The sequence below is a fragment of the Lithobates pipiens genome, unplaced genomic scaffold (genome assembly GCF_037356315.1).
Source record: "Lithobates pipiens isolate NorthernLeopardFrog02 unplaced genomic scaffold, aLitPip1_a1.2 Scaffold_8, whole genome shotgun sequence".
Lineage (NCBI taxonomy): Eukaryota > Metazoa > Chordata > Amphibia > Anura > Ranidae > Lithobates > Lithobates pipiens.
Window position 1 is genome coordinate 302,947,512 of NW_027507903.1, and position 13,755 is coordinate 302,961,266.

A 13,755-nucleotide genomic window follows, 5' to 3' on the forward strand; every position below is an offset into this window, starting at 1 on the left:
ACAAGTTCCCATCAAATGCAACCTCATGAGTGTCCATCAAATGCAGGCAACCAGTGCCTACCAAATGCAGCCTCATCAGTGCCCATCAAATTAAGCCTCATCAGTGCCCACCAAATGCAGCTTGTCAGTGCCCACCAAATGCAGTCTACCAGTGCCCATCAAATGCAGCCTACCAGTGCAGTGCCCACCAAATGCAGCCTATCAGTGCTGTGCCCACCAAATGCAGCCTACCAGTGCAATGGCCACCAAGTGCAGCATATCAGTGCAGTGCCCGCCAAATTCAGCCTACCAGTGCCCATCAAATGCAGCCTCATGAGTGCCCACCAAATGCAGTCTACCAGTGCCCATCAAATGCAGCCTCATCATTGCCCACCAAATGCAGCTTATCAGTGCCCATCAAATGCAGCTTCATCAGTGTCTATCAAATGCAGCCTCATCAGTGCCCATCAAATGAGATTGATGCATCGATGCATCCTCATCAGTGCCCATCAAATAGAGCCTACTAGTGCCCATGAAATGTAGCCTGATCAGTGCCCATCAAATGCAGCCTCATTAGTGCCCACCAAATGCAGCTTATCAGTGCCCATCGAATGCAGCCTCATTAGTGCCCATCTAAACCTTAAGGCCCATCCCTGATGTACCTCAAAGTAAAGGATTTTACAGGTAAGCTGTTTTGAAAATCCTGTTTTTGCTCTTCACACGGTGTAACCATTAGGAACTCTCAATAGCATTGAACTTCAGTCCTCAAAGGAAAAGAGGGCCCTAACATTTCATATTTCTTATCCCATGGCTCAGACCAAGTTGTAGATAAACAACATGTTCCAAATAATTATTCTGCATCTCCTTTGACGTAGAAAAAAATTGCTAAGATACTTGAAGTTTAGACCTGTATCTTTAGAGAAGATAAACTCCCCAACATGTCATGCTGCTTCTGCTCTCAAAGATCTCTAGTGGCTGATGAGCTTTAGGTCTTGATTGTGGTGCATTCTTTCTGTCAATATATTGTAGTGCAGGCATAAAAATAGGTCAAATAAGACTATGGGGGTTGATTTACTAAAAGCAAAGAGTGCAAAATCCTGTTGCAGCTCTGCATAGAAACCAATATGCTTCCCCTTTTTTTTGTCAAAGCTTAACTGAACAAGCTGAAGTTAGAAGCTAATTGGCTACCATGCACAGCTGCACCAGATTTTGAACTCCCCAGTTTCAGTAAATAAAACCCTGAGGCTGGGTTCACATATATGTGAATTGGATGCAGCTTTCCTCGCATCCAATTCGCATGACAGGCGAGTGTGGTTGCAGAAGGGTCCTGTGCATCCTTGGGTCTAATTCAGGTGTGAATTCAGGCAAAAATGTGGACCTGAATCTCATCTGAACTGGTGAACAGGGATGCACTGGACCCCATGCTGTGAATCCGGCGATGTCCCTATATAAGTCGCCGCACGCCGGGTCCCTGTCATTGTGACCAGAGACAGCGATGAGGCAACAGCTCAAGAAGAGAAGGGAAGAGAAGAACAGAAGGCCAGAAGACAGTGGCGACAGAAGACTGGGCCACCGCTTGTAAAAGAGCTAGAAGAAGGCACGGGGGCCCGGCAAGAAGAACCAAAGAGGGGGACAAGACCCCCGAAGTCTGAAGAAGAGGGCGGCGGCGGCGAAGAAAGCCCGGCTCCTCCGCTAGTAAAAGAGCTAGCAAAAGAGCAGAAGATATCGGAGGAGTCCGGCGAGAAGACCCCCGAAGACAGAAGAAGACCCCCGGTGCTGTGCAATAAACTATTTTAACCCTTGTGTGTTGTGTTTTTAAATAAAATGTTCACAGGTGAATGGGTAGGGGTACATTGTACCCCATACTCATTCACATAGGGTGGGGGGCCCGGGATCTGGGGCCCCCCTTATTAAAGGGCCTCACAGATTCTGATAAGCCCCCCGCCCACAGACCCCGACAACCAAAGGCCAGGGTTGTCGGGAAGAGGCCCTTGTCCTCATCAACATGGGGACAAGGTGCTTTGGGGTGGGGGGGGCCGCAGGCCCCCCTTCCCCAAGGCACCCCCCATGTTGAAGGCACGCAGCCTGGTACAGCTCAGCTCAGCTCTTGCTCATCCCCACCCCCTTTCCTGGCCGGCCGGGTAGCATGCTCAGATAAGGGTCTGATATGGACCTGGGGGACCCCCAATTTTGTGTAGTTTGGTTGGGGGTTTTATACAATTTAGAGAAAATTTTGAAGCCATTTTCTTGTGCTGTCACATTGGTCGATCCCTTGTGAATAAAGGTGTAGATATTTTCCCATTCTTCTATAGATAAGTCAATAGATAGGTCCCTTTCCCAGCTTTGGGTTGTCGTATTGGATTTAGAGTCATGGTTAGAAAATAGCAGGGAGTAGATGTCTGAGATCATATGCCTTTGAGGTTCTGTTTTCGTGCACAGTGTCTCAAATGGCGTGAGCTGTCTGGCGTAGTCAATGAGTTTGTTGGGGTCATTGAGGAAGTGTCTAATTTGAAAGTATGTCCACTGCGGGCATGCTCGGTCAGTCGCCCGTGAAGGTATGTCAGAGAGGGTTAAAAAGGAACCTCCAGAGAAGAAGTGCCTTGCCTGAATGTCTTCATGGGGCCAGAAGTCTGCCAAAAATGTGTCTGATAGGCCAGCTGGAAAGTCCAGGTTGTGTTGGACGGGTGTTAGTGGACTCTGTATGGTAGAGATGCGATGGGTTCGGCATACTTTCTTGTAAAGTGCTACCAATTAATGGGTGTTGTTTACAGGTTTGGGGGGTATTGTTTGCGGCAAGCCCAGTGGTATCTAGTTATATCTGGGAGGCCTATTCCCCCTTTTAGCTTGGGTAGAGACAGTCTCGCATAGCTGAGTCTGGGGCGATCTTTGCCCCAGATGAATTCACTACATGCTTTCCGATACAAGCTGAAGAAGGCCTGGGGCAATTTTATGGCTATTGTTTGTAAGACGTACAGTATCCTCGGAAGGATATTCATTTTGAGTATTGCTGCCCTACCAAACCAAGAAAAGATGCCGGTCGACCAAGTCTTTAGAGCTTTCTGAATATGTTGAAGTATGGGGATATAGTTTTTAGAGTATAGGTTATATAAATGGGAGGGGAGCTTGATCCCGAGGGAAAGTAATGGCATCTCGATTCCATTTGAAGGGGAAGTTAGCTTGACAGTTCAAGTGTGTCCAGCTGCAGGGAAATGTTTTGGGCTTCAGATTTTGAGAAATTAATTTGGAGGTTTGAGAGGGCTTTGAATGTGGTCAAGTCTGCGAGTAGATTGGGAAGCATGATTTGTGGGTCTGTTAGGAACAGAAGAATGTCATCCACGAAGGCAAAGAGTTTGTATGTAGCGTCTGCGATTGTCACTCCCTTGATATTTGGGTTGCCTCATATTCTTTGAAGTAATGGTTCTAGGGTAAGAACAAATATTAGGGGGGAAAGGGGACACCCTTGGCGTGGTCCGTTCGATATGGAGAAGGCACCCGGCAGGTGACCATTTACCCGGACCTTCGCAGTAGGGGAAGAATAAAGGGCCATGATAAATTGAAGCATGCGGTCCCGTATTCCAATCATTTTGAGCACCTCTGACATGTAGTCCCAGGCCACTCTGTCGAATGCCTTCTCCGCATCGAGGGAAAGGAAGAATCCTTGTTGTTTGGTTGAGGACAGCCAATGATGGATATTAATGGCTTTGGTAGTGTTGTCCCGTGCCTCTCTACCTGGTATAAAACCAACTTAATCTAATGAAATGAGCGGGGAGAGAAGGGGCAGGAGACGGTTGGTCAGAATTTTTGCGTACTTTTTAAGGTCGACATTTAGTAGGGAAATTGGTCGATAATTAGTCACCAAGGAGATATCTTTGTTTGGTTTAGGAATCACGGTGATATAGGCCCTCAATAAGTCTCGAGGAGGGGGTTGTCGTCTTTCCTGTTCTATCTTAGCCCCCCTAATTGCACCAGTGGCGGCTGATGCTCAAAATGTTTGGAGGGGGGGGGGGCGCAAACAAACTGAAAAATTCTGGGAAAAAAACATCAGTTGCAACCACTGTGTCCATCAAATGAATGAATGAATAATTTGTATAGCGCACAAAGCAAACTGAATCGCCTCAAGGCGCTGTGCGGAGCTTTGTTTTCCAGCTTCTAGAAGAGGAAGGTCTTGAGTTTTTTCCTGAAAACCTGTAGGTTTTTTTCCCAGCGGATGTTGGTTGGTAGAGCGTTCCATAGCCATGGTCCTTGGACAGCGAATCTTCGTTTCCCCTTTGATTTGTATCAAGATTTGGGAACAAGGAGGAGGTTTTGGTTAGAGGAACGAAGACTGCGGTTGGGCATGTAGTGTTTTATTTTCTCGAATAGGTATTCATGCATGTATTTGTGGGTGAGGCAGAGGGTCTTGAATGTGATTTGATTCTTTACGGTTAGCCAGTGTAGGCTCCTCAGTGTAGGGGAGATTGAGTCCCAGGGTTTTTTCCCTGTTATCAGCCTTGCTGCAGTGTTTTGGATGAGTTGTAAGTGCACAAGTTGATATTGGGGTATTCCTATGTAAAGGGAGTTTGCGTAGTCAAGTCGTGAATTAATGACTGTTCCAACTACCACTGATTTGTCCTTCTGTGGGATGAACAGGATTAGTCTGCATAGCAGATGGTGAGAGCCACTGACTACTGCTCCTATTTGGACATCCATTGATATTTGGAGGTCAAAGATGACCCCGAGACTCTTTGCCTTGGTCTTTGGGGGGATGGTCTGCCCAAAAATGGTGGGTGGTGTCCAGGGGATCTTGGTTCAGGACTCATGGTTTGCGTGTAGGATGAGAAGCTCTGTTTTTGATTAGTTGAGTTTGACTGAGTTAGTTGTCATCCAGTCTTCTATCAAAGCGAGGCAATTTTCTAATTGCTGATGATGGTCTTTTTGTTCAGTGATACGAAAATAAAGTTGCGGGTGGTCAGCGTATGAGTGGAAGCAGAGGTCCGATGATCTGATGATATTGAGGAGTGGGCGGATGTATATGTTGAAGAGCACTGGCAACAAGGGCGATCCTTGGGGGACTCCGCAGGAGACTGCCTTGGTTTCAGAGGTGAATTCTCCTAGTTTCACTGTCTGTGACCGATTTCCTAGGAAGGATGCGAACCATTGAAGATCTGAGCCTGGGACTCCTGCTACTTCTGTGAGGCGGATGAGTAGAGTATTGTGGTCCACTGTATCAAATGCTGCACTGAGGTCCAACAGTACCAGGAGACTGTGTCCATCAAATGCTGCCATTGTGCCATCAAATGCTGCCACTGTGCCATCAATCGCAGCCACTATGCCATCAAATGCAGCCACTGTGCCATCAAATGCAGCCATTGTGCGAATTAAATGCTGCCAGTGTGCCCATCAAATGCTGCCAGTGTGCCCATTAAATGCTGCCAGTGTGACCATCAATTGCTGCCGGTGTGCCATCAAATTCTGCCAGTGTGCCCATCAAATGCTGCCAGTGTGCAATTAAATGCTGTCACTGTGCCATTAAATGCCACCAGTGTGATCCCTCCCCCGCTCACTCGCCATCTGCCCGGCACTTACCCTGTCTTGGTGGGGCAGTGGGCGAAGAGCGGGGTCCTTCAAGCCAGCATCTCCTGCCATCCTCATCTCCCGCCTCCCGTCCTCTCCTCCTGATAGCCGTTCAATAGCGGTGCCTGTCGTTTCAGCCAATCAGGTGACAGGTAACAGACCCGAGCACCTATTTGGCGGAGAGGCAGTTCAGTGTTAGGAAAGCGAATATTCATTTGCTTTCCTAACAAAGCTGAGTGAACTGTTTTTGACACAGTTTTTGACACCTATTAGAGCCTATGGCTCTAATCAGGTGCTTAAAAAATACCCCCTGCCGCTGTAATTCAGGCGCCTGATGCCTGGAAAGGGGACAGACGCGTGAATGGGGGGTAGACGTGGTGGCCATGGATAGTGCATCCATAGTCCATCCATAGTGCACAGAGGGGGCGGCGTCCGAGCACCCTTAGCGCACAGGCTGCCACTGAATTGCACCCTGGGAGAAACTATGGGAGCTGCGATTTCTGACTTGTTTTTGAAGGTACAAGGTCTACATTTGTGATTCTCAATGTTGTTGTGACACACAAACCTAGAAAGAGCACAGGACTTTGCCGTGGAAGACACCTTGGGGGGATTCACTAAAGTTGGTGCAAAACCAATAAGCTTCTAACCTTAACTTGTTCAATTATGCTTTGTCAATAAAACCTAAAAGCTGATTGATAACTATGCACAACTGCACTAGATTTTTTGTGCATCTGTTTTAGTAAATCCCCCTCTTAATATGCATCTGCTTGTTTTGGGCAGTGACCCACCAAGTAGCGATGAAATGGTAAGCATGGTATCCATGGAGCAGCGACTCACAAAATAGTAAAGGAAAAATAAAAGTGGCAGCTGTGGGACCTGCACCTTCAAATAGAAGCCAACAATGGTAAATCCTATATCTCTATCCCGACAGATTTTTTTTAACATGCCGGAGTGACGATGAAATACAGTAAACCCCTCGTCATTATATCTAAGTCTGTCTGCTTTTCTATGCTTTGCCGTGGGTTTTGCTAAACGTGGGGAAAAGTGTTTCAGTCTCAAAAAAACAGAAAGAAAGTCCCGTAGCTGGCAGCCGCAGGCAGTGGACACAGGGATGGCATGACATGTGCTGGACCACACAGTCGCCATTTTAAGGGAGGTTAAGGGGGGCCACTTTAAGAGGAGGGGTAGGCAGAGCTAGTGGGCAGAGCCATGGCGTAGTCCGTGTTAGCCTAGGGGGACGTGTGTGGGAGCCTTTCACCGAGGCATGGGAGCGGGGCTGGCGGGAAGAGGAGCAGGGAATCTTATTTACAGCATCGTAGACCCTTTGAGGATGGAGCAGGCACGTCTGGGAATTGCACTCCACAAATGCAGCCGGATGTCGACAGCGGAAGGTCCGAGGGCGAGTTATCGGAGTCAGACGGAGGTGAAGACCAAGGTCGGTCATCTGCGTTGGGTCCATGGGAGGCAGCTGTGAGGCCCGGTCCTGGGCAGCCCGGTGAGTGTAATCCTTCTATTTCAATTTCTTCCTTGTTACATGATTTGCTGGCACGAGGTAGTTTGCAGGGTTCAGACGCTGCAGGGGGAATGGTAGTTAAACCCCCGGTAGCGAGGGAGCAGGAAACATGGATAGGGCAGGAAGGCCTGGGGGGCCTGTTGCTGGGGCTCAAGGAGCTAGTTCAGAGATTTGAACACAGGGCTACAAGTTGGCCGGCACAATCATGGGCACAAGCGGTGGGGCCTGTCGCAGCCACGGCTCGAGAGGGGACCAGGATTCAGGCACCCGTGGCAAATTCCGAGAAGATAGCAGTCACCGAGATGCCAACAGCGTCGGCTGTCCCCCCGGTCGATGGGGTACGAGTATGTCAGCGGACTCTGTGCGGTTAGCAGACACGGTGAACAGTGAGGTATATGTCTGCTTCGAGGGCCCTTTGGGTCCACATCTAAAATCTGAGGTGAAGGAGATGATATGGATGGGTTAGTATTTCGAAATCTTCACCTTCTTGCCACTGGAGAAGTTCAACCTTGATAGGTTGAAGCCCGAAGAGAGGAAGAAAGAGGACGAGGAAAAGCGTAGGTATAGGTTGATTCCGCATACCTTTGCCAATTGGTTGCAAGCATTTGCCATATTGGCGAACGTCGTGGGAGAGAAGACTCCGGAGCACTGTTCGGCGCTGTTTGTATATTTGGAAGCCATCAGTGAAGCGCATAGGACATACGGAAGGACTGCGTGGCTCTGATACGATGAGCAATTCAGGCAACGAATGGCAGTCCGACCGTCTCTTCGCTGGGACCATAAGGACATCAGCCTGTAGATGAAGCTGATGATGGCGGCGCGGGCCCCTAACCAGTTTTTTCAGATGGGGGTTGGAGGTTCGGCAACCTCAGGACAAGGGAAGAGCTGAACACTCCCCCGTTCGGTTCGCACCAGAACTTTCGAACGGACTAAAAATTTGTGCGAACTTTAGAACCCCATTGAAGTCTATAGGACTCGAACGTTCGAAATAAAAAGTGCTAATTTTAATGGCTAATATGCAAGATATTGTCCTAAAAAGGGTTTGGGGACCTTGCTCCTGCCCCAGGGGACATGGGTCAATGCCTAAAATGTTTTTAAAAACGGACGTTTTTTTGGGAGCACTGATTTTAATGACGATTAAAGTGAAAAAAAAGTGAAATATTCCTTTAAATATCATGCCTGGGGGGTGTCTATAGTATGCCTGTAAAGTGGCACATGTTTCCCATGTTTAGACCAGTCCCTGCACAAAATGACATTTAACGGAAAAAAGGTAATTTAAAACGGCTTGTGGTTTTAATGTAATATCTGGTTCCGGCAATTTGGATGAAAATCATTGAGAAAATGGCATAGGTAGCCCCCCCCCTGCCCATTACCAGCCCCTTTGGGTCTTGAACGGATATTAAGGGGAACCCCGTAACCATATTAAAAAAAGGAAAGGCGTGGGCCCCCAGGCCCTATATACTCAGAACAAGAGTGTACAGGCGGTGCAAACAAGACAGGGACTGTGTAGGTTTGTTGTGTTAAGCAGAATCTGTTTGTAATTTTGAACTGGTACATTTTTAAAGTGTAGCTCCAAAGTGTAGCTCCAGTGAAAAAATCTATTTTTAAGCTTTTAGGAAAACATAGGGAAGGGTTATCACCCCTGTATAATTTGTTTTGCCCTCCGTCTTTTTTCATCTCGCTTCCTGTTGTCTCCTTCCGTTTGCAAGTAGGAGACTGTTGGAATTGAACGTGAATTAATGTTATATATCTAAAGTTTCTACACATCTGTTTGTATAACCAAGCTCAGCCATATTGAAGGTATAGAGAATGTGGCACCAAACAGAGTCTGCATAGCAAAAGGAATTCTCTTCAGCCCACCTGGTGTGCACGAATCTTCAAATAGATTGATGACAATGATAGCTCCGGTCTGTCTGTGAGGACAAAAGATGGGCCTAATGAGCGGGAAGGGCGTCGGAAATCGAATCACAAAATGTGACCCCAGTCGGAGCAGTTGCAATTCATGGACAAACATTGCCCCCTAGAGGCCAATTATGGCAGGACGGTCAGAGATATTTAGCCTGGGGGAGGAGACGCCCCAGAGACACAGAATTGTAATTACATGCCATTGTTGAACAGTGGTAGAAAAATTGGGCCTTTGGTGGTTGTGCTGGTGCCACAAAACTATAAGTCCTCACAGTTACTCTCAGTGGGCACAGGAACGGGCCCTGCTGTTAAATACTATATCAAGAATTGTAATTACATGCCCCTGTTAAACAGGGGCTGAAAAAATGGGCCTTAGGCACTGTCTGCTGGTGCCACAACACTGCAAACTCTCCCAGATACTCTAGTTGGAGTGCAGGAATGAGCCCTGCTGAAAAGCATTGCATCAAAAATTGTATTGCATGCCCCTGTTAAACAGGGGCTGAAAAATCGGGCCTATACACTGCAACCTCTACCATATACTCTAGTTGGAGTACAGGAATAAGCCCTACTGCAAAGCATTGCATCAAAAATTGTAATTACACGCCCCTGTTAAACAAGGGCTTAAAAATTGGGCCTTAGGCACTGGTGCTGGTGCTACAACACTGCAACCTCTCCCATATACTCTATTTGTAGTGCAGGAATGAGACCTGCTGCAAAGCATTGCATCAAAAATTGTAATCACATGCCCCTGTTAAACAGGGGCTGAAAAATTGGGCTGGTGGCATCACCCAGGATCAAAAATGTTCTTTCAAGATATTAGCGGAGGAGGAAGAGGATAGACAGTCAACATAACAGGACAGTCACTCAGCATCAGCATAGGCAGTCTTGAAGGGATGTGATATTTAAAAAAAATATATTTGGTTACATCAGCTTCAGGTGCTTGGTAGCTGGTGGTGATCCAAGACTGATTCATCTTTATGAAGGTCAGTCGATCAACCGAGTCGGTGGACAGGCGCACCCTGTGATCGGTTACAAAGCTACCAGCAGCACTGAAAGTGCATTCCGAAAGAATGCTGGATGCAGGACAGGCCAGTAGCTCAATTGCATACTGTGCAAGCTCTGGCCAGTGATCCATCCTCAAGACCCAGTAAGCCAGAGGATATCCGGTGGGAAAGGTGTCCAAGTCTGACCTTGCCCCTAGGTATTACTGCACCATGCAAGCTCTGGCCAGTGATCCATCCTCAAGACCCAGTAAGCCAGAGGATTTCCGGTGGGAAAGGTGTCCAAGTCTGACCTTGCCCCTAGGTATTACTGCACCATGTAAATCGGACGCTGGCGATGGTTGCTGGAACCGATCGTACCTTGGGGCTGCGGACTAAAAAATTGTCTGAACGCAACTTCTCCACCGCTCTTTATGACCGAAGCCTCAGCAACATGTTTTCCAGGACCAGGAGTTTGTAACCTCCCAGTCTCTGGGAACGCATTGCACAGACATTTTTGCAAGGCCTCCCGGAGATGTCTCATCCTCTGCTCCCTCTAAGATGGCAAGATAAGGTCCGCAACCTTACCCTTGTATCGTGGATCAAGGAGAGTGGCCAGCCAGTAATGGTCCTTCTCCTTGATCCGAAGAATATGAGGATCCTTCCACAGGCTTTACGGGATCAGGGGGGCCATGCAGCGTAGGTTAGCTGAGGCATTTGGTGTGTCGGGCATCACCTCGTCATCCACTATCTGGATGACTTCCTATGTGTTGGCCCGGCAGGCACCAATGTCTGCGCAGTTCTGTTGGCAATGCTGCAACATCTGGCAGAACACTTTGGCGTCCCTTTGGCTCCAGGAAAAATGGAAGGGTCCACAGAATGTATCACACTTTTGGGGATCGCGATTGATTCCGTAAAGTGCGGGTTGCCGTTGGACAAGTTGGAGAGGCTTCAAGAGGAAATACGTGTGACCGTTGGAGTGCGTAAATTGCAACTGCGTCAGTTGCAGTCGCTGCTAGGGAAGCTGAACTTCGCTTGTTGGATAATACCAATGGGGCATGTGTTTTGCCGCCAGCTGGTGGCCGCTACTGCGGGCATTCGGTCTCCGAATCATTATGTGACTCTGAAACAGGACCATAGGGAGGTCTGGCAAAGGTTCTTGGAGTCTTTTAATGGCTGGGCCTTTTTGATGTCCGGTCCCATTAGTAACTGTGACCTGGAGTTATTTACGGCAGGGTCCACAGGTTTTGGGGCCTTCTTTAAAGGTCAATGGTGTGCAGCACGTTGGCCATCGGAGAGGTCCGAGGCTGGGTTGTTGAAGATCCTTGTTCTTTTGGAGTTGTTCCCCATTGTAGTGGCCATGGATATTTGGAGGGAATCTTTTTGTAACCTGAAGGTGAGGTTTATTTGCGACAACTTAGGGGTTGTGCAGGTGGTCAATATGCCTCTGGGCCGGTTGTCAGGCTTTTACGGCATCTGGTATTGCAGTGTTTACAGGTGAATGCTTTCATCTATGCTGTGCACTTGCCAGGGGTTGACAACACGCTGGCTGACGCTCTGTCTCGTTTTCAGTGGGACAGGTTTCGGGGACTGGCACCGGAGGCGGAGCGTTACAGGATCAACTGCCCCACCCACCCTCCCTGGTTGTATTGGGGTTTGAGGTCAAGGTGACTAGGGCTAGATTTTCGGCAGTTCTTGGTGTCGTTAGAAGAAGTGAAATGAGGTACAGGTAGAAAACATGTTTTACCCAACCATGGGAAGGGAAGTTCATTAAATAAATAAAAAAATCCCCCGTGAACAAGTGATTATTCACACCATGCACTAAATCACTCCTCCAGGAATGTTACAAAACATATAAAGTGTTGCAAGGTCCATGAAAAAAATGCTTTGCATAGCAAATAATAAACGGTGATGATCAGTGTTTTCTCAAAAAAGACCGTTTACATCTTAAGTTCTTTTACCACACTGCTGTGTATTGTGATTCCTCTCCCCCTTGTGTGAATTAACTCACGACTGTATCAGCCTTGCACTTATCGTGTTTGACTAAGCACGCTTATTGTACCCCTTTTTTTTGCAGGGATGTAATCTTTCACTTCAGTAGGAGAAGAGCTGACTCTCTTGGAAGTTTCATAAAAGTGCTCTCATGCGATATATAAAAGAAAAGAAATGCTCCCATAGCATAATAACGTTTAAAATCCTTTCAATCACACATGGGAATTCCAATCAAATTGCACTCACAATTAAAAAAACTTGTATCCACGCCAAACAAATCAAGCCACAGCACACTTTAACATAGCTGATTGCCGATGCATTGGTGATCTCAGCAGGCCAAGGGCATGCGGGACATGTTCAAACAATCTCTCACCGCTCCTTGGTTTCGCCATCACCTTGGTGAGGATAGATGTGAGGTGTCCAATGTTCCGTCTCACTATCTCAGTCACCTAGTAGCCACATCCCGACATGTTTCGTCATTCACTTAACTTAATCATGTTTTTTTTTAAGTGGCGGCTTAGGGGTAAGGGGATTTTATGCTAGCGCAGTGGTGAATACACAGGTGTGAGGGCAATAGCGAGGGTATTATTGGTTTATATGTTTGTTATGATATTTACACATGATCCATTACAAAGGCTGGGAATGTTTACAGTTATTAAAGTTATTTATGGAATTTTTTTAAAGTATATTTTGTTAATAAATTAAGGCTGGTTGGCCATTTACTCCAAATCTAATCAAGTCGTTTGTTAATATGGGATGAGTTTGGAGAGGGTGTGCCGGTCATGGGGGAAGGTTATATATATTACACTGGGCCTAAGTCCTACAAATGTCATACCTTTATTAAGTTGGCTTTTTATTTGATCTTATATGTGGCCGCATTTTTTGATAGTCTGGAATATTGTTACCCCACACCAGGACATATCTTTAACATCGGTGTCTTACAGGCAGTGTTCAAGGTCTGAGACTCAGCAACTATTGAAGCCAAAACATCAGCAGGAATGAATATTCTCAATATGAGGTTAGTATGGTACTAGCATCCTACATATATTTTTTTCTTGACAAGTGAACTTGAATCTAGTGATATGGCAATTAGGTCATTGTTATGAGACGTGTTATGACAAAATTGGTATATGAGTGGCATATTTTATGAATGTAATAAACTTTGTTGATTGACCCTGTGTGTGTTTATACATACAGGTAATGCTAAGAATTCCAGCTGTCGCAGCAGTGTTTTGGCATTGTTTTTCACATAGGAGTAACAGGGACACTCATAAAACAGTTTTATATATATATATATATATATATATATATATATATATATATATATATATATATTTATATTTATTATCAAATGGCCTTAAATAGCAACTATGCTTATGTTATTTACATATAATAAATGTTTTAGACAGCTACATGCAAAGCACATTCTAGTTCCCTTTTCACTCTCTGGCTATTATTTTTTGTATTCATGTATCAATAGCTCCATCATGTGGTCATTTTGCTTAATGCAACATTCACTTTAGGCTAAAACTAATGAATATAACAATTATCACAGTAATAATGCAGGGAAAAAACCCTACTCTCCTTGCTTATAACATACAAAAAATTTAACAAAGCCCTTGATGTTGGACATGTGCAACAGTATCTTCTCTGCATGATGGGGAATATACCAAAAGCTTTTGGCTTTTAAATGGAAGCTGCAGAGGATCAGTGTAAGGAAGTTAACAGAACATATTTACTGGTCTAAGCCAGGCCTGGAATGGCACAAAAAAATAGGCCCATGCAATTTGGTCTGAGCAGGCAACATTTCCAGGGCCCGGGGGGGGTTCTTGG